The sequence below is a fragment of the Pongo pygmaeus genome, chromosome 12, assembly GCF_028885625.2.
Source record: "Pongo pygmaeus isolate AG05252 chromosome 12, NHGRI_mPonPyg2-v2.0_pri, whole genome shotgun sequence".
In the NCBI taxonomy this organism is placed as follows: Eukaryota; Metazoa; Chordata; class Mammalia; order Primates; family Hominidae; genus Pongo; species Pongo pygmaeus.
This window is the reverse complement of record NC_072385.2, coordinates 82069143-82093512: the sequence shown is the minus strand read 5'-3', so window position 1 is coordinate 82093512 and position 24370 is coordinate 82069143. Positions and strand designations below refer to the sequence as shown.

Below are 24370 nucleotides of genomic sequence, written 5' to 3'. Positions count from 1 at the left end.
TTTCTTACCTGAGACACACACCAAAACCTAACTCCCCTACCTACTACCCCTTTCGTCTGGACTCTCATAAAGAGGGGATGTCTTGGCTTCTCACCACTTTCAAGAGACAGCCCTCAATACCAAATTAGAAATAAACCATAACAATGAAATCACAACTTAATATTGAACAATTAATAAATGATATTTTCAAAGCAAAAAAACATGTAGTTAGGCCTTTGTTGTTCATGGCTCCATATATTATAGGCAACCATGAAGTTAATATTTAAAATATAGTCCTTTTTACAATGTGTTGTTGGGAGGACATTGTCAGTGGAGAACAGTTTTAAGTTGTTTTCCTACACGTGTGTTGAATTTCAACCTCACCTACCAAAACCACTGTGTTAAATAAACAAAAACTTCTTTAAAAGCCCAAGTTAGCAAAATCAGTTTGCATTAACAGTATTGTGACCCTGGGAATGTAGGTATTAATCAAAATATGCTATCTTAAGGAAGATCTGAGAATAGAAATATTATGGAAAAACTTTAAAGAGTTAGAGTTTTTAAAACTTCTAAACTTTGAGACACAAAGATTTATGTGTAGCTGTCTGTGAAGAGGCATAGACTCTTTCTGCTGAGTTTGCATTAATCAATATGTATCATAGGAAATAGACTCTAAAAGGAAGACTTGCATGCAGAAGGTTTATTAGGAAAGGACCTCAGGATATTCAATTTTAAGAAAATGAAGGTAAGACTGGGCAGACTAAGAAGCTTACCTGTAATTTACCTTCAACTTAGGTCTTTGTAACCCCATATCAACTAGTCATTGCATCCCCTGAGAGGAAGAAAAACCTACAAGACTAGTCAATTCCTTGTAGTTGAGGACAATTTCCAGTGAGAGACATATTTATGACTCATCAGTAGCCAGTATTTCCAGCAGCTAGAGGCTGGGTGCTATATTCGTTTTCTGTTGCTGCTGTAACAAATTACCACTTCGTGGCTTAAAACAACACACACTTATTATGTTAAAGCTCTGAAGGTCAAAAGTCCAAGATTGGTTTCACTGGGCTAAAATTAAGTGTCAAGAGGGTTTTTCACTGGAGATTCTAGGGAAGAATTCATTTTCTTTCTTCCTTTTTCAGCTTTTAGAGACCACCATCATACCTTTGCTTCTGGCCTCCTTACTTCTTCCAAGGCAGCAGTAATGGCCAATCTAATTTTTCTCATGCTGCATAGCTTTAACTCTGACGCTTCTTTCTCCTTTTTTACTTTATTAGACACCTTGTGATTACATTGAGCCTACCTGAATAATCCAGGATAATCATCCCATATCAAGGTCAGTTGAGTAGCAACCTTAATTCCATTGGCAAATTTACGTCCTCTTTTCCATGTAACAGAGACATGTTTGAGGGACCATTTATCCACCTACAACAGGTAAATTCATCCTGAAGAATGAGTGGTGCGTACAGTATATAGTTGTGAGATTGGTGAATTAGACAGAAAAATAAATAGGGCTGCCTTTATAAATCTTTGAGAGGGGCACTAATTTCTGCCATGTTCTGCCAAAATGTGATATCTACCTTATATAGCTTAGGTAACACTCACATGCCATATACTCGGACACTGTAAATTTACATTTAAATGATTTTTGGTAAATTGATGAAGCTTTGCAGCCATCACTACAATCCAATATTAAGCATTTTCATTAACATAATAATTTCTTCCTGTCCATTTTTAGTCCATTCTTATTCCCATAGCCAGTCCTAGACAATTATCCACTTTCTGTCCTATAGCTTTGCCATTTCTAGACATTTCATGTAAATATTGTACCATATACAGTCCTTCGTATCTGGCAAATGTGGTATGAATACAACACATTTTGTTTACTCATTTACTGGTTGATACACATTTGGGTTGCTTCCAGTTTGGGGCTGTTATGAATAACGCTAGTGTGAACATTCATATACAAGTCTTTGCATGGACATATGCTTTTATTTTTATTGAGTAAATACCTAGGAGTGGAAAGGTAGGGCCATATGGTAGATGTACTTTTTTTCTGAAGAAACTGCCAAACTCTTTCCCAAAGTAGCTGAACCATTTTTATTCCCACCAGCAATGTGTGAGGGTTCCAATTTTTCCACTTCCTTGCCAACACTCATTTTATGTCTTTTTAATTATAGCCATTACTGTGTGTGCGGTGGTATCTCATTGTGTTCTTCAATTACATTTCCCTAATTACTAGTGATATTGAGCATCTTTTCATGTGCATATTAGGCATTCATATGTGTTCTTTGGTAAAATGTCTATTCAAATATTTCGACTTGTTTACTTGGAATTTTTGTCTTTTAAATATTGATTTGAAAATATTGATATATTCTAGATGTAAGTCCTTTATCAGATATATGACTCTCAAATATGGCTTGTATTTCATTTTATGGTGTGTTTCAAGTATAAAAGTTTCTAATGTTCGTGAAGTTCAATAATATAATGTTTTTAATAAATCATATTTTTGTACTGTAGCCAAGAGATTTTTGCCTATCCAAAGGCCATAAAGATTATCTTCTAGGTTTTCTCTGGAAGTTTTATAATATTAGTTCTTATACAGTATTTACATCTATGACCCATTTTGATTTAATTTTTGTGTATAGTGTGGGGTAAGTTGCTAAGTTCTCTATTTTTTTCTGTTGTTTTTGCATAGGAATACTAAGTTGTTCTATTACTATTTCTTGAAAAGCCCATTCTCTCATCATTTAATTATCTTTGATTCTTTACTAAAAATAACCAAATTAAGAGTTTATTTCCAAACTATGAATTTGGTCCAGTTAGTCTATATGCTTATCTGTATGTACATCATGATTACATTGTCTTTATTACTGTACTTTGAAAGTTTAGAAGTCAGGTATCCTATGATTTCCAACTTTGTTCTTTTTAAAAATTATTTTGACTATTTTAAAGCTATTATATTTACATAATAATTTTAATAATAGGCGTGTCAATTTCTACCCAAAATATCTGATAAGTTCATGGATACTTTTTTGAATCAATAGATCAATTTGGGGAGAGTTAGCATCATAAGAATTATTGAATCTTTCAATCTATGAACATGGGATTTTTACCAATTCATTTAGATCGTTGAACAGTCTTCCTAGCAATCTTTTATAGTTTTTCATTGGACAAGGGTTGCATTTTTTAAATTAATTCCTGACTAGTATTTTGTTGTTTTTGTGAATGGAATTTTAAAAAATTATGTTTGCAGAATATTCATTGTAAGTATATAAAAATATAATTGATTTTTGCATATTGATTTTATTACCTGTGACCATATTAAATGTGTTTATCAAATCTAATAGGTATGTGTTTGTGATTTCCTCAGAATTTTCTACATAGAGTATTATGACACATGAATTAATACACATAATACATAGTTTTGATTCTTTCTTTTGAAAGAAAGTACTAGCTAGAAATTCTTGTACACTATCGAATAGATACAGTGAAAGTGGACATCTTTCAGTCTTTCACCATTAAGTATGATATTGATTGTAGGTTTTCTTGTTGGGTGTCTTTTAATAGTTTGAGAAAATTCTCATCTGTTTCTAATTGGCTAAGCATTTTATCAGAAATAGATGTTGGCTATGTCAAATACAGTTTCTGAATCTACTGAGATGATACTGTATGCTTTTCTTCCATTATTAATATTATGTATTACACAGATTCATTTTTTGGATGCTAATATAGTCTTGCGTTTTTGTAGAAATCCCAAATGATGATGGTGTGTAATCCTTTTTAAATATTACTGAATTCAGTTTGCAAATATTTTAAGAACATTTGCTTATTAGGACATTATGTATTTTTCTTTTCTTGTGATGTTTTTGTGTGCTTTGGCATCGGAGAATCCAGCCTCAAAGAGTGATTTGGGATGTGTTCTCTCCTCTATTTTTTGAGGTTTGTTAAGGGTTAGCATTTTCTTTTCAGCATTTCATTTTTTTTTGTTAGCAACACAATTCTTTTGTTTTATTAAGTATTATTAGAGTTTTATGGTCTTTAGAAACAAAAAACAAACAGTAAATATTCTTTTGAAATTATCTACTTGATAGGTCTTGATTTAAAACTTTTTTTTTTAACTTTTCTTTTGGATTTGGGGGTACTTTTGAGTTTGTTACATAGGTAAACTCATGTCACAGGGGTTTGTTGGACAGATTATTTCATCACGCAGGAATTAAGCCCAGTGCCTCATAGTTATCTTTTGTACTCTTCTCCCTCCTCCTACCCTCCAGCCTCAAGAAGACCCCAGTGTCTGTTGTTTCCTTTGTGTTCATAAATTCTCATCAATTAGCTCCCACTTATAAGTGAGAACATATGCTATTTGGTTTTCTGTTCCTGTATTAGTTTGCTGAGGATAATGGCCTCCATCCAGCTCCATCTATGTTCCTGCAAAAGATATGATCTCATTCTTTTTATGGCTGCATAGTATTCCATGGTGTGTATGTACCACATCTTCTTTATCTAATCTGTCTTTGATGGGCATTTAGGTTGATTTCATGTCTTTTGCTATTGTGAATAGGGCTGCAATGAACATTCACATGCATGTGTCTTTATGGTAGAATGATTTATATTTTTCTGGGTATATACCCAGTAATGGGATTGTTGGGTTGAATGGTAGTTCTGCTTTTAGCTCTTTGAGGAATTGCCATACTGTTTTCCTTTACACAATGGTTAAACTAATTTACACTCCTCCCAACAGTGTATAAGTGTTCCATTTTTTCTGCAGCCCCACCAGCATCGCTTTTTAAAAATTTTTTAATAGTAGCCATTCTGACTATTGTGAGATGGTATCTAATTGTGGCTTTCATTTGCGTTTCTCTAATGATCAGTGATACTGAGTTTTTTTCATATGTTTGTTGGCCACATGTATGTCTTTTGAAAAGTGCCTGTTCATGTCCTTTGTCCACTTTTTAATGGGGTTGTTTGTTTTTTAGATGCAGAGTCATATCATCTGCAAATAGAGATAGTTTGACTTTCTTTCTTCTTATTTGGGTGCCCTCTGTTTCTTTCTCTTGCCTGATTACTCTGGCTAGGACTTCCAGTACTACTTTGAATAGGAGTGGTGAGAGAGGACATCCTTGCCTTGTGCTGGTTTTCAAGGGGAATAATATTTTTAGTATTTACCAGTGTGGCCATCTGGGTCTGAGCCTGACTTTTCTTTGTTGGAAGATATTTCATTAGATTACAGTGTTTGTTATATATTTATTTTAACATCTGATTTTTTCAGTCACTTTTGGTAATTTGCATCTTTGTAGAAACATATCCATTTAAGTTACACAATTTGTGGGCATAGAGTTGTTCATAGTATTCCTTTTTAATGTTTTTAATTTTGGAAGGGTTAGTTGTAATGTCTCTTTTAATTCCAGATTTTAGTGATCTGTGCCTTCTCCCTCTTTTTTTTTATTCAGACTAGCTAAATATTTGTTAATTTTATTAATCATTTCTGAAAAACCAACTTTTGTTTTCATTAATTTTTTGAAGTGTTTTTCCTATTTTATTAATTTTCACTTTATTATTTCATTTCTTCTGCTAGATTCAGGTTTAGTTTGCTCTCCATTTTCTGGTTTATTAAAGTGGAAAATTAGATGATTGATTTGAAACTATTTGTTTTTTATGACACATTTTACAAATGACAGATTTCTTTCCATGTACAGTTTTAGTGGTTTCTCATCAGTTTTAATCTTATAACTTTATTTTCCTTTTTTTCAGCATATTTTCTATTTTCCTTTTTCTTATTTGTGTTATTGGTTAACCACAATCATCATGTTTCCTTTCTTAGTGTTTGGTTATTTCCCTTACGTTTTCTCTGTAGCTTTCAAATTTAATCTTTTTGCCATTGGAAAATACACTTTGTATCATTTTAATCACTTTAAATTTGTTATGTTGCTTTGTGATCCAGTATATGGTCTATCCTGAAATGTGTTCCCTTTGAACTTGGAAGGAATGTGAATTCTCCTGACATTTGGTGGAATATGCCATAAAAGATCAAGCTGCCTAACACTACTGCTCATATCTTTTTAATACTGTTCAAATTATCTATATTTTTGCTGAATTTTTGTCTAGTTGCTCTGTTACTGATACTGCTACTACTATATGAACTCTCCAACTAATATTATTGAATTTTCTATTTGTCCTTTCACTTCTATCACTTTTTGATTCAGGTAGTCTTAAAATATCTTTCTGATGTATTGACCTTTTGTTTTTTGTTTTTTTTGTCTCAAGTTATAGTTCTTAGGCTTTTTTTCTGCTTTGAATATAGCCACTCTGCCTCTTTTAAAAGAGGCAGAGTGGCTATATTCAAAGCAGAAAATACTCTTTGCATTCTATATCTTTTACTATACATTTATTCTCAAACTATGGCATTAAAGTGTGTGTCTTGTAGATGTAAATAGATTTTATTTTGTTTATTCTAAGTATTTTGCCATTTCATTAGTATGTTTAGTCCATTTATATTTAATGTTATTATTGATATATTTGTATCTGTCATTTTGTTGTATGATTTTTATATGTCTCATAACCTGTTTCTCTCTTCTACTTCCACTACTTCCTTTTTTATTAAATATTTTAGGGTACAAATTTAATTCCTCTGCTAATTTATTTTTCAAATATTAATATCTGAGGTTGAAATATACATCTTAACATTTATAATAGCATGCATCAGATTAATGTTAACTTAATTCTGGTTAAATGTAGGAACCGTATTCCAATAAAGTTAATTTTTCTTATTCATTCTTTGTGTTGTTATTGTCATATATATTATGTCTATGTAGGCGATAAACCCAAAAGTAAAGTATTGTAATTACTGTTTTATATAAATATATGTCTTTTAAACAATTTAAAGACAACGGAAACTTTTATTTTTATGACATATTTACTTTTTCTGGTTGTCTTAATTTTGTCCTACGTGTTTTTAAGTTACCATTTGGTGTTACTTCCTTTTAGACTAAAGGATTTGCTATGTTATTTCATAGAAATCAAGTCTTCTATTGATAAATTTTATTTAATTTTAATTTTAATTTGTGTTTATATAGGAGTGTCTTTATTTCACCTTTGTTTATGATTTATTTATTTTATTTATTTATTTTGAGACTGAGACTCATTCTGTTGCCCACGCTGGAGTGCAGTGGCATGATCCCGGCTCACCACAACCTCCACCTCCCGGGTTCAAGCGATTCTCCTGCCTCAGCCTCCCGAGTAGCTGGGATTACAGGCGCCTGCCACTGTGCCCGCTAATTTTTTGTAATTTTAGTAGAGACAGGGTTTTACCATGTTGGTCAGGCTGGTCTTGAACTCCTAACCTCGTGATTTGTCCGCCTCGGCCTCCCAAAGTGCTGGGATTACAGGCATGAGCCACCTTACCTGGCCTTACCTTTATTTTTGAACAAGCATTTTGCTGGTCATAAAATTCTTTGTTGACAGGTTTTTGTTTGTTTTCTTTAACCTTGCAAATATAACATTTCACTGCCTTTCTATTGCCATCTTATCTGATGAGACGTCACCTGTTACTTGTATTGTTCTACTGTAGGTGATTCATCATTTTCATCCTTTTGCTTGCAAAATATTTCTCTATTTTTCAACCACTTTACTTGTTTGTGTCTAGGTGGAGATCTCTTTGCATTTTTCCTGTTTAGATTTATTTTCTTGGATGGGTTGATGAATGTTTTTAAGCATATTTGGGAAGGTTTTATTCATTCTTTGTACATGTATGTTTTCGTCTTAACCCACAGATTAAGCAACCAGTGCAAGTGTTCTGCTAACTAGCCAGTTTATAGACTCCAATTACAAATTTGTAGAATTATTAATATTATTTAATCATTATTTAGCTATACACTTTATATCATTCATTAATTGTATAAAATGTATAATCCAATTATACACTGAGAAAAGAACTAGTATATGGGTCTCTGGATCTTGTAAATTAATTATGAGCTGGTCCCAGGCCAGAACGCATTTATTATCTGGCTGCCACCTGCCCTCATCTTAACAATGGCAGGCTTGGGCCTGCTGGCTCATGCTTGTAATCTCAGCACTTTGGGAGACTGAAGTGGGTGGAACACTTGAGCCCAGGAGTTTGAAACCAGTCTGAGCAACACGGAGAAACCGAGACTCTACCAAAATAAAAATTAAAAAAAAATTAGCCAGGTATTGTGGTACACACTTGTAGTCTCAGCTTCTTGGGAGGCTGAGGTGGGAGCATCACTAACCCTGGGAAGCAAAGGCTGTAGTTACCCTTGGTCATGCCATTGCACTCAAGCCTGGGTATTGGAGTGAGACTCTGCCTCAAAAAAACAAACAACAAAAAAATGGCGAAAGTAATTGGTGATTTGGTTCTTTGAATATCAATTTCAATCGAGCCCCTATATTTAATAATTCTCAGAATATATTGGCACTCCCTTTACCCATTACATGGTTATGTGGGTAGAATGTTCCTGTGAACCACTACTGAATACTCTGGTCACAATATTGTAGTTTGTGATCATAGAATTTGACCTCCAAATCAGTCAGTGGATTGTACATCTGAAAACTGACTCCATGCCGAAAATTGGGCAAAATATTGCAACTTTTTATTGGGAAAGCTACTCTCATCCTGGTGATAATCAATTCTTGATTAATTTTGTTTATACAAATAAGTGATAAATATGTTTCTTGCTTTTAGAAACTGTTGTAGAATTTCATCCAGGGTGTCAAATTGCATTTAGTCTTCATATCTTCTCAGGTTCATCTTGGCTGTGATAGTTTCTCAGAATTTTCTTGTTTCTGATAACCTTGACAATTTTGAGAAGCAGTAATCAGCCATTTTGTAAAGTGTTACTCAGTTGGCATTTATCTGATGTTGTTCTCATAACTATACTGAGATTATGTATTCCAGGGAGGAAAACAACAGAGGTAAAGTGCCATTTCCAATATATCAAAGTTACATTGTCTCAACGTGACTTTCTGTTAATATTAACATTTACTGGGGTAGTGTTTACCATTTTTCTCCACTGTAGAGTTATTTTTATTTTTTTGCCTTTCCATGTGGTACTCACTATATGCAGCCATATTAAGAACACATTACCTATGTAACAAACCTGCATGTCTTGCACATGTATCCCAGAACTTTAAATTAAATTATAAAAAAAGAAGAAATGAAGTGCCATGCTCCGTTTTCTCCAGGGTAGAGCTTCTATATAAATTCTGGAAGCTCTGCATGGACGATTTGGCTCTTCTACATTTATTTATATCAGTATGGAATCATAGGTTTTTATAAGTTTGGGTTATAATTTCATATTTATTTAGCTCAAAGTTTTCCAACTTTGGCCATTGCTAGGTCTTATAGTTGATTCCTGGGTCATTTTAACATACTTCCATTTTTTTTGGAAAACATTTTTACTTACCACCGTTACTACACATTCATCTCATCTTATATATTTCCTTCCCCAGACTTAGATTCAACAATCTCTCCAAAGTGTCTTGGTTTCTTTTTTCTAGAATGGCATTACAAAACAAGATCTAGGTGTTAGGTATGTGCATAGATACCAGAGCGTCATTACTTCCAGGCCCTTTAAGTTGACAGGCAAAGAAAAATATGCTAACTTGCATATACTTACATTTCTATCAGTATTCTGTATGTAACCGTATGTACCTATATAAAGCTAAACACGATTTTACACTGATCTCTCCAACTGTAATCCATGAACACATGAGTCATTCTGGCTTTCTTGTCTTCCTTATCTGTAACTTTTCACTCTGATAGTATAAAATCTGGCTCCCACCACGTGTCATTCATTTACTTAATTGTTCAACTCGGTTATACATCTATAGTGGTATCAAAATCATTAACCTGTACCCAAATGGGAAATATCTGTATTAAGTAGAGTACAGTGCACACATACAGCTTCTTTTGCCTTTCATCATACCAAATTCACTCATTTCTAAAATTATTTATATTAACATATTATTCTAACTCCTCTGAGGTTATTTCATGCATTTATAAGTAAGTTTTCTTTTTTTACATATTGCATTCCATCCTTGGATCCCTTGAAGTCCTAAATGATTTCTTAAAAATATGTACAATTAAGGTTGACTCTATGCTAAAAAGTTCTATGGGTCTTGGCAAATGCATAGTGTCATGTATCTATCATTATAATGTCATACAGCATGGTTCACTGCCCTAAAGAATTGCCTGTGCTTCACCTATTCAACTTTCATCCTTTCTTGGAAATCACTGATCTTTTTACCATGTTTATAGTTTACCTTTTCCAGAATGTCATATATTTGGAATTGTAGAGTGTGTGGCTTTATCAGACTGGCTTCTTCTATTTAACAATATGCATTTCAGATTTGTCCATGTCTTTCCCTAGCTTAATAACTCATTTTCTATGGCTAAATAATATTATATTGTGTGTGTGTGTATATATATGTATGTATATATGTAGCAGTTTGTTTATCCACTCATTTATTGAAGGATATCTTGATTGTTTTCAGCTTGGGGTGATTATGAATCTGCTATAAACATTAATGAGCAGGTTTCTGTGTAGACATACATTTTAAAATCACATGAGTAAATATGTAGGAGTGAGATTACTGAATCACATGGTAAAACTACATTTAGCATGGTAAAAAGCTGCCAAACTGTCTGCCAAAGTGGCCCTACCAATTTTTTATTCCCACCACCAATGATTGAGTGTTCCTATTACTCGTCACCGGGAATTAATATTGCCAGATTTTTGGATTTTAACCATTCTGAGTAGTCATTTTGGATTTTAGCCATTGTAAATGAGTAGTCATTCTCCAAGCAATTTTTGTAAAGAAAATTCCAAGTCTTATAAAAGACACCATTGTCAATTGTTTTATGTGGCTGTGGAGAGTACTCTTTAGTAGTATACTTTATAATAGTTATGTATATTGTTAGGGTTAATTATACTTATTACTGAATTTTGCTTAGGCTTATACCTATGCTTTGGATTAAACTAAACTGGAATTTTACCTTTTTAAAAATTTAAACAATGTTATTATTAAAAAGAATTACCCAGCCCAAATAAGCTATGCAATGATTAGTATGGCTGACCATTGGTTTTATGAATATGGTTCTACCTCATATGGTTAAAGGTAAAAATTTTTAACATAATCATAGCCTAGATAACATTTTGATTTTCTTTCCAATTACATAATTTGTAGCACTTCCAGATACCAAGCTTAATTTTTCCATTTATTCATGCATTTAGAAATGTTAATTATGTTTAGGTAATATGTGTTTCACTTTCTTTCATGCTCATATTATGGAAAAATAAATTTCCAATAAAATGTCCTTCTTGTATGTTGTAATCTACATCTTTATTTCCAAATTGGATAATTATTAGGCATATATTTAATAGCTACCCCTAGGTTAAAAATGCTCAATATGACCTTAATTTTGAGAATGAAACATACAATTTTCACTGTTTATCTATTTAATTTTGCTATTTAACATGCAATTTTAAAAGTGCAGTAGATCCTTTTACATTATTAACTGTCTTATATTTGTTTAAACTGTAGTCTTTTATATTGGATTCTAAAGTAATGGAATCATATCTAAATTAGGTCTTAGGATTAAGAATGATCTAAGTTTTATAAATATGGTTCTCACTTTATATAATAAAGCTATCCTTAAAATATGTAAATCTAATATTTGTAAATAAAAGAATATTTTTTAAATGAATACTGAATAGGTGGGAGGAATTTACTAAAGAATCTGACTGTAATATTTCAAAATGACAAATTATCTTAAAAACCAAACTCTATTTTCATTCAAATACTTATTTCTTTAAGGTTAAACAGCCTGAGTTCAAAAATGTGCTTTTTCTTTTTGGTTCTTTATACTTGAGTTACATTTACTTACTTTTCTTAATTTATGGATGACAGTAAGACAGAATTTAATTAACTTGGCCAAGGTCACATATCTGGAAAGTGATAAAATAAAAAGAATATGACAGGAGTAGAATACATGTTTTTCTATCCAAAAATAAATGAACTGGGCTGAGCACAGTGGCTCATGCCTGTAATCCTAGGACTTTGGAAGGTGGAGGTGAGCAGATTGCTTGAGCTCAAGAGTTCGAGACCAGCCTGGGAAATATGGCAAAACCCCATCTCTACAAAAATTAAAAAATTAACCGGGCATGGTGGCATGTGCCTGAGTCCCAGCTACTCAGGAGGCTGAGGTGGGAGGATTGCTTGAGCCTAGGAGGCAGAGGTTGCAGTGAGCCGAGATAGAGCCAATAGTGCCACTGTACTCCAGCCTGGGTGACAGAGCCAGAGCCTGTCTCAAAAATAAATCAATAAATAAACTTAAAAAGGGATTACATTACATCTGCATTTGTGTTGTACTCCTAATCAGAATTAGTTAAAAACAGTGAATTGCCAAATACAGGACGGGGGAGTAAAGCCTAGCTATATTTGTATCATCACAATAATGGCACTGAATTTTGCTAGAAAAAATACAGGAAAAAAGCAATCAACTTATACAAATTGTTATCTTAAACATTTTTAAATGAAATGTTCTGCTCTTAGCAATCGTGTCTTAGCTTTTTTTCAGACCAACCTTCCCACTGAAAATAACTAAAAACTGTACTAAATAATAACAATAACCATGTGTTTGGAAACATCAGAAAGCTACCAAGCTAGCAAGAATTCGAAGGACCAAGATTCCCCAAAAAAGGGAAGACCAGAAAGGTGAGCCCATTATTTTGAATCACATTTATTCCTCAGAGAATTTGCTCATTCAAAAGCTGGGACTTGGAACCTGAGGAGAGCTTTCTCCATCTAACATGGAAAGAGAAAGTGGGTATTTGAGTTTAGGTCTCAAGAAAGTTGGGGTTCCACACTCATTTGGGAGTCCCAAAGGGCTAAAGCTAAGGAAAATAATAAAGAAATGTATGATTGTTCACAAAGTCTGAAGTCCAGCTTCAAATCTGTTCATCCATTGAGTAGATAATGATGACTTGCACAAAACGTAACTGCCCTATAAAACATCAAACTTCATAAAAATAAAGAGAATTTTAAGAAAAAAAAAGACAATACTTTCAAACCTGCAGCTATGAGACTGAGAGCCGATTTCTTGAAGGAAAAAACGACAGCTAGAAAACAACACACAGACTCTGAGTTCAGAAAGAACTAAATACCAAATAGAATTCTTTAATATTGCTGCCATCAGAATACTCCTCTCAAGTTTTCACCTGCATTAACTACAATTGACTTAAACCCCCAGCTTCTGGGCTCTGAAACCCATGCCTGAATTTGCTCCCAGGCTAATTTCCCACAGACTGCTCTTAGCTAATGACTGCATGGCAAGGTCACTAAGGCAAGCCCATTTCTAGGAAAGAGACTAAGGACTCTTTGATGGGCATCTGTGACCTGAGGACTCACTCATGGGCTTAGTAAATTTTTTATTATTGTTATACTTTAAGTTCTAGGGTACATGTGCACAACGTGCAGGTTTGTTACATATGTGTACATGTGCCATGTTGGTTTGCTGCACCCATTAACTAGTCATTTACATTACGTATTTCTCCTAATGCTATCCCTCCCCCATCCCCCAACCACACGACAGGCCCCAGTGTGTGATGTTCCCAGCCCTGTGTCCAAGTGTTCTCATTGTTCAATTCCCACCTGTGAGTGAGAACATGTGGTGTTTGGTTTTCTGTCCTTGCGATAGTTTGCTGAGAATGATGGTTTCCAGCTTCAACCATGTCACTATGAATGACATGAACCGATCATTTTTTATGGCTGCGTAGTATTCCGTGATGTATATGTGTCACATTTTCTTAATCCATCTATCATTGATGGATATGTGGGTTGGTTCCAAGTCTTTGCTATTGTGACTAGCGCTGCAATAAACATACGTGTGCATGTGTCTTTATAGTAGAATGATTTATAATCCTTTGGGTATATACCCAGTAATGGGATTGGTGGGTCAAATGGTATTTCTAGTTCTAGATTCTTGAGGAATCACCACACTGTCCTCCACAATGGTTGAAGTAGTTTACAGTCCACCAACAGTGTAAAAGTGTTCCTATTTCTCCACATCCTCTCCAGCACCTGTTGTTTCCTGGCTTTTTAATGATCGCCATTCTAACTGGTGTGAGATGGTATCTCATTGTGGTTTTGACTTGCGTTTCTCTGATGACCAGTGATGATGAGCAATATCGTGAAAATGGCCGTACTGCCCAAGGTAATTTGTAGATTCAGTGCCATCCCCATCAAGCTACCAATGACTTTCTTCACAGAATTGTGAAAAACTACTTTAAAGTTCATATGGAACAAAAAAGAGCCCACATTGTCAAGACAGTCCTAAGCAAAAAGAACAAAGCTGGAGGCATCATGCTACCTGACTTCAAACTATTCTATGAGGCTACATTAACCAAAACAGCATGGTACTGGTACCAAAACAGAGATGTAGACCAATGGAACAGAACAGAGGCCTCAGAAATAACACCACACATCTACAACCATGTGATCTTTAACAAACCTGACAAAAACAAGAAATGGAAAAAGGATTCCCTATTTAATAAATGGTGCTGGGAAAACTGGCTAGCTAAATGCAGAAAGCTGAAACTGGATCCCTTCCTTACACCTTATACAAAAATTAATTCAAGATGGATTAAAGACTTAAATGTTAGACCTAAAACCATAAAAACCCTAGAAGAAAACCTAGGCAATACCATTCAGGACCTAGGCATAAGCAAGGACTTCATGACTAAAACACCAAAAGCTATGGCAACAAAAGTCTAAATTGACAAATGGGATCTAATTAAACTAAATAACTTCTGCAGAGCAAAAAAAGAAAAAAAAACAACAACCATCAGAGTGAACAGGCAACTTACAGAATGGGAGAAAAAACCATCAGAGTGAACAGGCAACTTACAGAATGGGAGAAAATTTTTGCCATCTACCCATCTGACAAAGGGCTAATATCCAGAATCTACAAAGAATTTAAACAAATTTACAAGAAAAAATCAACCCCATCAAAAAGTGGGCAAAGGATATGAACAGACCCTTTCCAAAGAAGACATTTATGCAGCCGACAGACACATGAAAAAAGGCTTAGTAAATTTTTTCTAGAAATATATATTAGACTGAGATACTTCCAACTACCCTTATCCCATTTCTCCCTTCTTCCCTTTATCTTTCAGAGTCTGACCTGCATTATTTGAGAAAACTTCCAACTCTTCCCTGTTCCTTCCTCATTTGCTTTTACAGTCATTTTCTCTAATACATTTCTTTTATGTCAAGTACTTTTTTGTCATCTGTTTCTTAGAACATCCTGCTATTAAAAAAGTCTCTATAAAATGAAGTGATAATAGAGACATTGTCATGATAAATAAGACAAAAAATTTGACAGAATTCATCAGGAACCAAACTGCACAACAGGAAACACGAAAAGTATCACTAAAGGAAGAAGAAACATTTTCCCAGATGGAAGTACAAAGATGCAAAAACAAGAAAAAAAAAAGTGGAGACAGAATAAATAAACCTGTGAATATAATGCATGTTCAATGTTGAAAATTATGATAATACCAGTGTCTTATGAGGTTAAAAAATACATGACAATAAAGGAACAAAAGTCAAAGAATGTAATATGTAGTTGAAGATCTCTTAGGTTCTTGTGTTACTTATGGAAGTGAGCCCCTTAAGCACGAGTAGGATTTGTGGATGTCCTCGGATTTCACTCCATGAAAGGTGGCAATGGTGAAGGGATTCTGCCTATATAATTAAGGTGACTTGTCATTTGACTTGAAGGTAATTAGGAGATTAACCTGGCTAGGCTTGACAAGTTAGATGAGCCCTTGAAAAGAGGGTCCAGACCTTTCCTAAAGAGAGAGAGAGACAGAGGTAGAGATGGAGATAGAGCTACATAGAATGAGAGACAGAGAGAGAGTGTGTCTTGCTTGTTTTGAAGACCTAAGTTGCTTTGGGAAGGCCTCATGGCTGAAACCTAAGGGTGCCCTCTAGGAACTGAGAGTGACTCCTTTTCAAGGACCAATTGACTTCAGTCTTACAGCTGTGCCAACATGCAGTAAGCTTGAGAAAGAGCCCCAAATAGCAGATAGGATTCAGATTACGAGCAGAGTTCCCAGCTAAATGGGGTCTGGACTCCTGATACCCAGGGATTATAAGATAATAAATGTGCCTGGTTTCAGGCTGCTACATTTTTGGTAATTTGTAACATTGCATTTATAAAATTATAGCTTTTATAGTTGTTATGTTAAAAACAGGTCTTACTAGACCATAAATGTAAGTAAGACAAAAGGTCTTACTAGAGATATGGAGGCATATTTTATAATAATAATTAACATACCAAAACATATACAACTCTAAACATTTATGTAACTAATAAAATTGTCTGTAATTTACACAAGTCAAACTTTAAAAATTATTAGGAATAAATTCACTGTTACTGTAGCAGATTTTACCATACCTTTATTTGAAACAACCATTTATTTCTATTTCCAAGATATATTTCAAATATATCGCTTGAACAGTAATATTGTGATTTACAGAATTTTTTTAAATTACCAAGAAAATAACTTGAAGGAGATAGAGTGAATTCAGAAGGCTAGATAGATTTTGAAATTACCATCTCTCAAATCTGTTCCTTTAGTAATAATTCATACCTTCAGGTTGAAATAAATCTTCAGGTTAGTTATTTTGCATATATTGTTTTTGAGATTAAAATGCCAGTGACATCATTAGTCTGGATAGCAGGGCTAAATTAGTTTCATTAGATTTTTGGGCCAATATTTTGTTCAATTCATTTAAATGGATTGATACGTATCTAGGAAATAATTTCTATTAGATAATAACACTAAATATAAAACTGAGATATTTATAGCCTTTGTCTTGTACAAATGTACTTTTTATCGCAACGGGTAGTGTTTGAATGTCTGTAATTTACTTCAAGATATATCAGTATGTATTATTAAGTACATATGTGTCAGTATATTCTATGACTTTAGGGCAGTAACGGTACTACTTCAAAATATATATTTAATGGATGGTTACAATATCAGATATGTTACATTCCATAGCATGTACCACTACAATAAGCACTTTGCTTTTTCATATCTCCATCAGCACTTGAGATTAACATTGATTTATTTTTAAATAATAAACATTTTAATTAGTATAATTATAATTAAAGATAGACATTCACTGATGGAACTGAAAGAATTCAAGAAATATAGATTAACAAAAATATTTTAGACACACTCCTCATCTTTGCATGAGGAGAATATCAGCATCTAGAGAGATCACTTCCTTGCTTCTTTAGGGAAAGCATCTGAAGCTTCATCCTTCAGTGGTCCTCTATCCAGTCAAAGGTTTGGGATAATTCTGATTCAATGATATCAATTAAAATGGTAAAAATAATTGCTTCTGGAAAATTGTTTCATATCCCTGGCATGAATATTTCATATAAGGTGGTATTTATACCACCCAAACATACAGCTGGAATTTATTGGATTTACTGAATATGTTGCATAACATGTGTTGTGGCTGGGTGAGGGGGCTCACGCCTGTAATTCCAGCACTTTGGGAAGCCAAGGTGGGTGGATCACTTGAGGCCAGAAGTTCAAGGCCAGCTTGGTCAACATGGTGAAACCCTTTGTCTTCTAAAAATAGAAAAATTAGCCAGAAATGGTGGTGCATGCCTGTAATCCCAGCTACTCGGGAGTCTGAGGCACGAGAATTGCTTGAACCCTGGAAGTGGAGGTCAAAGTGAGCCAAGATTGCACTACTGCACTGCAGAGTGGGCAACCGAGCAAGACCCTGTCTAAAAAAAAAAAAAAAGAATGCGTTGTGACTGCTAACACACAGTTGTTTCATAAGTACATGTATGTTTTGCAGAATTTGTACTGAGATTCACTTAATTTTAAAATCTTGAAACGAGATGGTAGAGAATAGCTGAAATTAATCAATTTCATACCTAAAAATTCAAAACTAATCTAACAACTGTAAGTTATACATAACTGTATTTCCTTAGGTCAGTCTATTACCAAGGAACTATTAGAAGAAGAAAAGAAAAAAAAAAAACTACATTCAAGGCAGAGAGAAAAGTAAGAGAAAATGCAAACAAAATGTGAAACTATGAACTTTCAAAACATGAGTTCACACTCTGTTGCACACAACAAAAAGGCATTACAAACAAAATACAACAATTAAAAATGAGGAAAGTTAAGTCATTATAACCATGAGAAAAATATTGATGAGGGAAAGCATATGAAAATATTTTGGAGTTTTTGTTGTTTTTTTCTAATTTCAATTGTAAAATTAAATTGAGGTAGTAGACACTCAATATTTATTAGATGAATAACTTAATGGTTGAGCATATTAATAGATGAAGTTGAATTGTTTGAGATCTTGAACTTGAAGGTAATTATTAAATATTTTTGGGGTAAGGAAGGTAATGTTTTTTTCAGTAAGCATATAATTAAATCATGCATCCTGACTTGTATAAAATGACTAAATTTTATACAAGGAATAGACTGGAATAGAAAGAGATTGGGGGTAAGTAGGGGTAGGATGAGTGAAACCATAGAGGATATGATTACAGATATGTAATGAGAAGTAACTGAGTGTAAATATAAATTAAAAAGTGTAGGTATAATATTCAAAATTTTTTTGAGGGCTTATTATGTTCCAGCACTATTTTAAGTGTTTTACCTATCATACTGATTTATTTTTTTATTTTTCATTTTATTTATAATCCCTCCTGAGTAGCTGAGATTACAGGCATGCACCACCACACCTGGCTAATTTTTATATTTTTAGTAGAGAAAAGGTTTTTGCCATGTTGGCCAGGCTGATCTCCAACTCCTGACCTCAAGTGATCCACCCACCTTTGGTCTCCCAAAGTGCTGGGGTTACAGGCATGAGACACTCTGCCCAGGTCATAAAATAACTCCTCACAACCATCCTGTAAGATGAATACCATTATTACTCCCATTTTTCAGATGTACTCTTCATGGCACAGAGAATTGAGAGAGCTGGTAAATGATGGCACCAGAATTCAAATGTCAGCAGTCAAATCTGAGCGGACTGTAGAGATCAAATGTCTTAAACATTATGGAGTATGAGTGTATGATTGACTGAAATCCAGTAATCAGTAGGGAAAACAAACAAACATGAGCGAGGACAACTGAAATAATTATGATATAATTAAGGGTGGTAGGTTACATTTGTCTAGTTCTTTAAGATATGCATTATTCCACATGATCAGAAATATAAAAAGAACTAGATAGATATTGGTAGAGAGACAGTTTAAATTTGTAACATATTGCTTGGAGTAAGCATTCAAGTTGAGTAATGTGTATCGGGGACTGCACTGTGCAAATAAATTTGGGGTTAGTAAGAAACAAGGGCCTAGAAAAATTAGAAGAATTATGTAATTTAACTATGTAAAATAGCAAAATTAAAAGTTAGCAAAAGTTAGAAGGCTTATGTACAAATAGATACAAAATTTATGACATTAGGAAATGAAGTTATTAAGATAAGCTCCCTAAAAAGGTAATATAAAAATATTGAACATTTCCTTAGACATTTTTTGTCAAGATTTTTATTCTATGCATAAATATATCTGAAGAGAAATGTAAATCAAATATATGTTTCGTCACCAAAATTCTTCTATTAATGATATCCCATTTTATAAAATATAAAGTAGGCAGAGGCAACATTTACTAAAATATTAAGTTTGATTCATTTTGTGTATAACAATTTTTCAACAATATGGTCTGTACAATATTTTATAGACCCATTAATTTAAAAAGTTTATTTTAAAAAGTTTAAAACTTACTCTACAATTATCTAAATTTTAAAATGATAGACATAAATGAAGAGAACGAAAGAGTAACTCCTGACGTTCATGAGCTGGCCTAACTCTCACAGCGAGGGCATGCTATTCTCTTACTAGACATAAATAATCTTACAGAATTCCAGCCTCACAATTCCTATCTCACAACCTCAATAGTAAGGATACTGTGAGACCATGATAAAATGAGACAGTAAGGCAACTTCATAATTTTTTCTAAGCAGAAATAAAAGCAGGTTTCCTTTGCCACCCACAAAAATACCATAATGCCACATTACTCAGCCAAAATTAGAGATTGATATTTCTTGATCAATTACAGTTTTACTCTTTTACTAGTCTCCCCTTCCTTGTAGGTAAGATTTATTGAAGTAGCCAATTATAGAATTTCCCCCACTTTCTGACAGCACCCAATCTAGACTGAACCCCCACATACCTAGATGGACCCCTCAGTAATGCAACCAAAGACTAACTCCTATAGATTCTTTATAACAATCTTTTACTGAGATACCCCAGTTTCCCCATAGCGTGTGTTCTCCTTTCCTGCAATGAGTAATAAATCCACTGTGTGCAATTGCAGGGTTGGTTCCTGTGTATGTTTAGGTTGGGTCATTGACATAAAATAATTATTTGTTCTTTTAGACACTCAAAACAATTTAATGCTTACTAAGTGATTAGCATTCTCTTAGAAATTGAGAATGTAAAGAAAATAAAATGCACGGTCTTTTTCCATTTAAGCAGCTCATAGCTAATGACTGAATGAAAGGAAAAATACCTAAAGTGATTAGCACAGTTCTTTAAAGTATTAAAGAATAGAGTAACATGGAATTATTTCTAGTTTTGGTCGTTGAGATTATCTTGAGAGTGGTAACGGCTTTGAAGGATAAGCACTATTCTTCCAGGTACGGAAGGTAGTATTCACTGAAACAAAGCCAACCTCAGATTTATTTTTTCTAAAACCCAGGTAGGTTTTTATAGAAAGAAATATGCTATCATATCCATTGATATTGTTTCATGATATTATGTGCATCTTTTAAAGCTGCCTTTATTTTAGGAAAAAAAAAGGTAGAATAGAAATGCTGTAATAGTTATTTTCTTTTAAAAAAGAAAAAAGTCAGCAAAATAGTGTCACATTAACCACTAGATAATTTTATTATAAAATTTTGTTAAAGATCATTGGAGACCAAAATGTGAGTTTCATAATTTTATTATAATAAATGCATATAATTAGATTGTATAAATTTAGAAAGTAAACTGTATGACTTTATTGTGTTCATAGCAAATGAATGAAATCATGTGAAGTCATTGAGCAGCATTAATAATCCCAAAATATCCATCCCCTATCAGTTTTGGGACTGAAAAGCCACCAATTCAAAGTTAGTCACATGTGTATGAAGATTGAGAAAGTAGTTTAAATAATTTCTTCTAGAATTCTGGGGGAAAGGCACATATTATGTTACCATCAAGTCATTTATTAATATGTCAATTACCTTAGTGATTAATATATTTCAAAAAGCTTTAGTTTCATACATGGAGAGCCCTACTAGAGTTGTGTATTTGCACTTGGCCAACTTAAGACACTTTATTGATATTTGGATTAAACTACGTTAGTCTTGCTACATTCCTGTTTGATTAAAACAGAAGCTCAAAAAAGGGTACCCTTAGCTGAAGAATTTTTTTCTGTTTTCTTTTACGAGAGAAAAATAACTTCGGTTTAAAGTAAGTCTAAAGGATCATGAGTCTTAGAACATAAAATTTCCTATTATGTCCTGAAGTAGAATGTCAATAACTTATGTCCAGTAACTCAAAATGGATGTTGAACTTTCATTTCTCTTTCATAAGTGAATCTCTTGGATCTCTGTAAGAAGACTACATACGTAGCTCAAGCACTAGTCAAAATTTAGCTTGACAGTAAGGTCTTCTGGAAATTTGAAACACTAAATACATTGGTGATAAACCTGTGTAGTTACAAGGTTATTAAACAAGGAAAAACATACATGCATGGATACACATGCTTTCCCACTCATGCACATACATCCAGCCTGTTCTACAAGGCTAAGGGACTGCCCAGACCCTGAGGAACTTCCATACTCTTTCTTCCACTCTTAATGTTTTTATTTTAAATTCCACAGGAAGTACAGGTGAAAAAAATGATAAAATCTTGTAGAATCTGCTCCTCTCCCTGTCAAAAAGCTAACAATTTTTAATATTTTGTCTTGTATTTTCTAGAACTTTTCTATTTAATGGAATAATTTTATACATTTTGTATATAATCTAAATGATATTATTGCCGTAATATGATGTTGAATTGTTTTTTCATTATTCAGAAATTTTCTGTTGCTGGAAATTTAGTTTGCTTTCAGTTTTTGCAGTTTTAATAACTAATGAATACTGCTCTCTCTCTATATATAAAATATATAATAAATGTTATATAACATATATACTATGTAACATATATATGTTATCTTAGAGATTAATGTATTTCAAAAAGCTTTAGTTTAGATATATACATAGTTTAGATGTATAATATATGTTACATAACAGATATATATTTTATATAATATACAATGTATGTTATATAACATATAATATATGTTATATAATATAACGTTCATTGGAAGGAAGCACACAAGTATTTCCACTAAAATGGCTATATAATAAATGTAAGTTATATAATGTCTTACTTATATATAACATAATATGTATGTTAGATATTATATGTTATATATTATGTATTATATATTATATATTATGTATAATATATATTATATGTTATATATAATATATATTATATATTATGTATTATATATTATATATTATGTATAATATATATGTTACATATATGTAATACATATATAATGTATAATAATATATATACATATATTATACATAATATATGTATATATATAATATATATGATATATATCATATATTATACATAATATATGATATATATGATATATATCATATATTATACATAATATATGATATATATGATATATATCATATATTATACATAATATATAATATATAATGTATAATACATATTACATAGATGTGTATGTTATATATGAATATATGTATAATTTATGATTATACATATATAATATATTTAGAATATATTATATATTTATAATATATAATATATAATATATATTTGTTTATAAATATATATTAATTTAATATTAATTATATTAATATATAATAATATAATATATAATAATAAATATATAATTATATTATATAAATTATAATTATATATTAATATAAATTAGTTAATATATTTATAAATATATATTCATTATTAAATAGTATATATTAAATATATATTATTAAATATATAATATGTAATATATTTATAAATGTTTTATATATAATATATACATATATTAATATATATTTATAGATGTATATATTATATATCACATAGAATACATATTATATATATAGACTTATGCCTTTTTCCTATTATTCCCATAGGAAATCTCTTAATGAATTACCATGCCAACTAGCTTCCAACATTTTAAGGCTGCTGCTGTATATTGTCAACTTATTTTATTTTATTTTTTATTTTATTTATTTTTTTATTATACTTTAAGTTTCAGGGTACATGTGCACAATGTGCAGGTTTGTTACATATGTATACATGTGCCATGTTGGTATGTTTCACCCATTAACTCGTCATTTAACATTAGGTATATCTCCTAATGCTCTCCCTCCCCCCTCCCCCCACCCTACAACAGGCCCCGGTGTGTGATGTTCCCCTTCCTGTGTCCATGTATTCTCATTGTTCAATTCCCACCTATGAGTGAGAACATGTGGTGTTTGGTTTTTTGTCCTTGTGGTAGTTTGCTGAGAATGATGGTTTCCGGCTTCACCCATGTCCCTACAAAGGACATGAACTCATCATTTTTTATGGCTGCATAGTATTCAATGGTATATATGTGCCACATTTTCTTAATCCAGTCTATCATTGATGGACATTTGGATTGTTTCCAAGTCTTTGCTATTGTGAATAGTGCTGCAGTAAACATACGTGTGCATGTGTCTTTATAGCAGCATGATTTATAATCCTTTGGATATATACCCAGTAATGGGATGGCTGGGTCAAATGGTATTTCTAGTTCTAGATCCCTGAAGAATCGCCACACTGACTTCCACAATGGTCGAACTGGATTCCAGTCCCACCAACAGTGTAAAAGTGTTCCTATTTCTCCACATCCTCTTCAGCACCAGTTGTTTCCTGACTTTTTAATGATCGCCATTCTAACTGGTGTGAGATGGTATCTCATTGTGGTTTTGGTTTGCATTTATCTGATGGCCAGTGATGGTGAGCATTTTTTCATGTGTCTTTTGGCTGCATAAATGTCTTCTTTTAAGAAGTGTCTTTTCACATCCTTCGCCCACTTTTTGATGGGGTTGTTTGTTTTTTTCTTGTAAATTTGTTTGAGTTCTTTGTAGATTCTGGATATTAGCCCTTTGTCAGATGAGTAGATTGCAAAAATTTTCTCCCATTCTGTAGGTTGCCTGTTC

The 24370-nt window shown here is 32.7% G+C and overlaps 1 long non-coding RNA gene across 1 annotated transcript in view; it reads left to right on the top strand.

Moving 5' to 3' along the window:
• LOC129030077 (uncharacterized) overlaps positions 1-24370 on the top strand; it is a 1381814-nt gene that overhangs the window by 490975 nt on the left and 866469 nt on the right. Inside the window, exon 5 of the long non-coding RNA XR_008500551.1 lies at positions 1254-1312. This is a non-coding gene — a long non-coding RNA (uncharacterized LOC129030077). The remainder of the gene's footprint in view (positions 1-1253; positions 1313-24370) is intronic.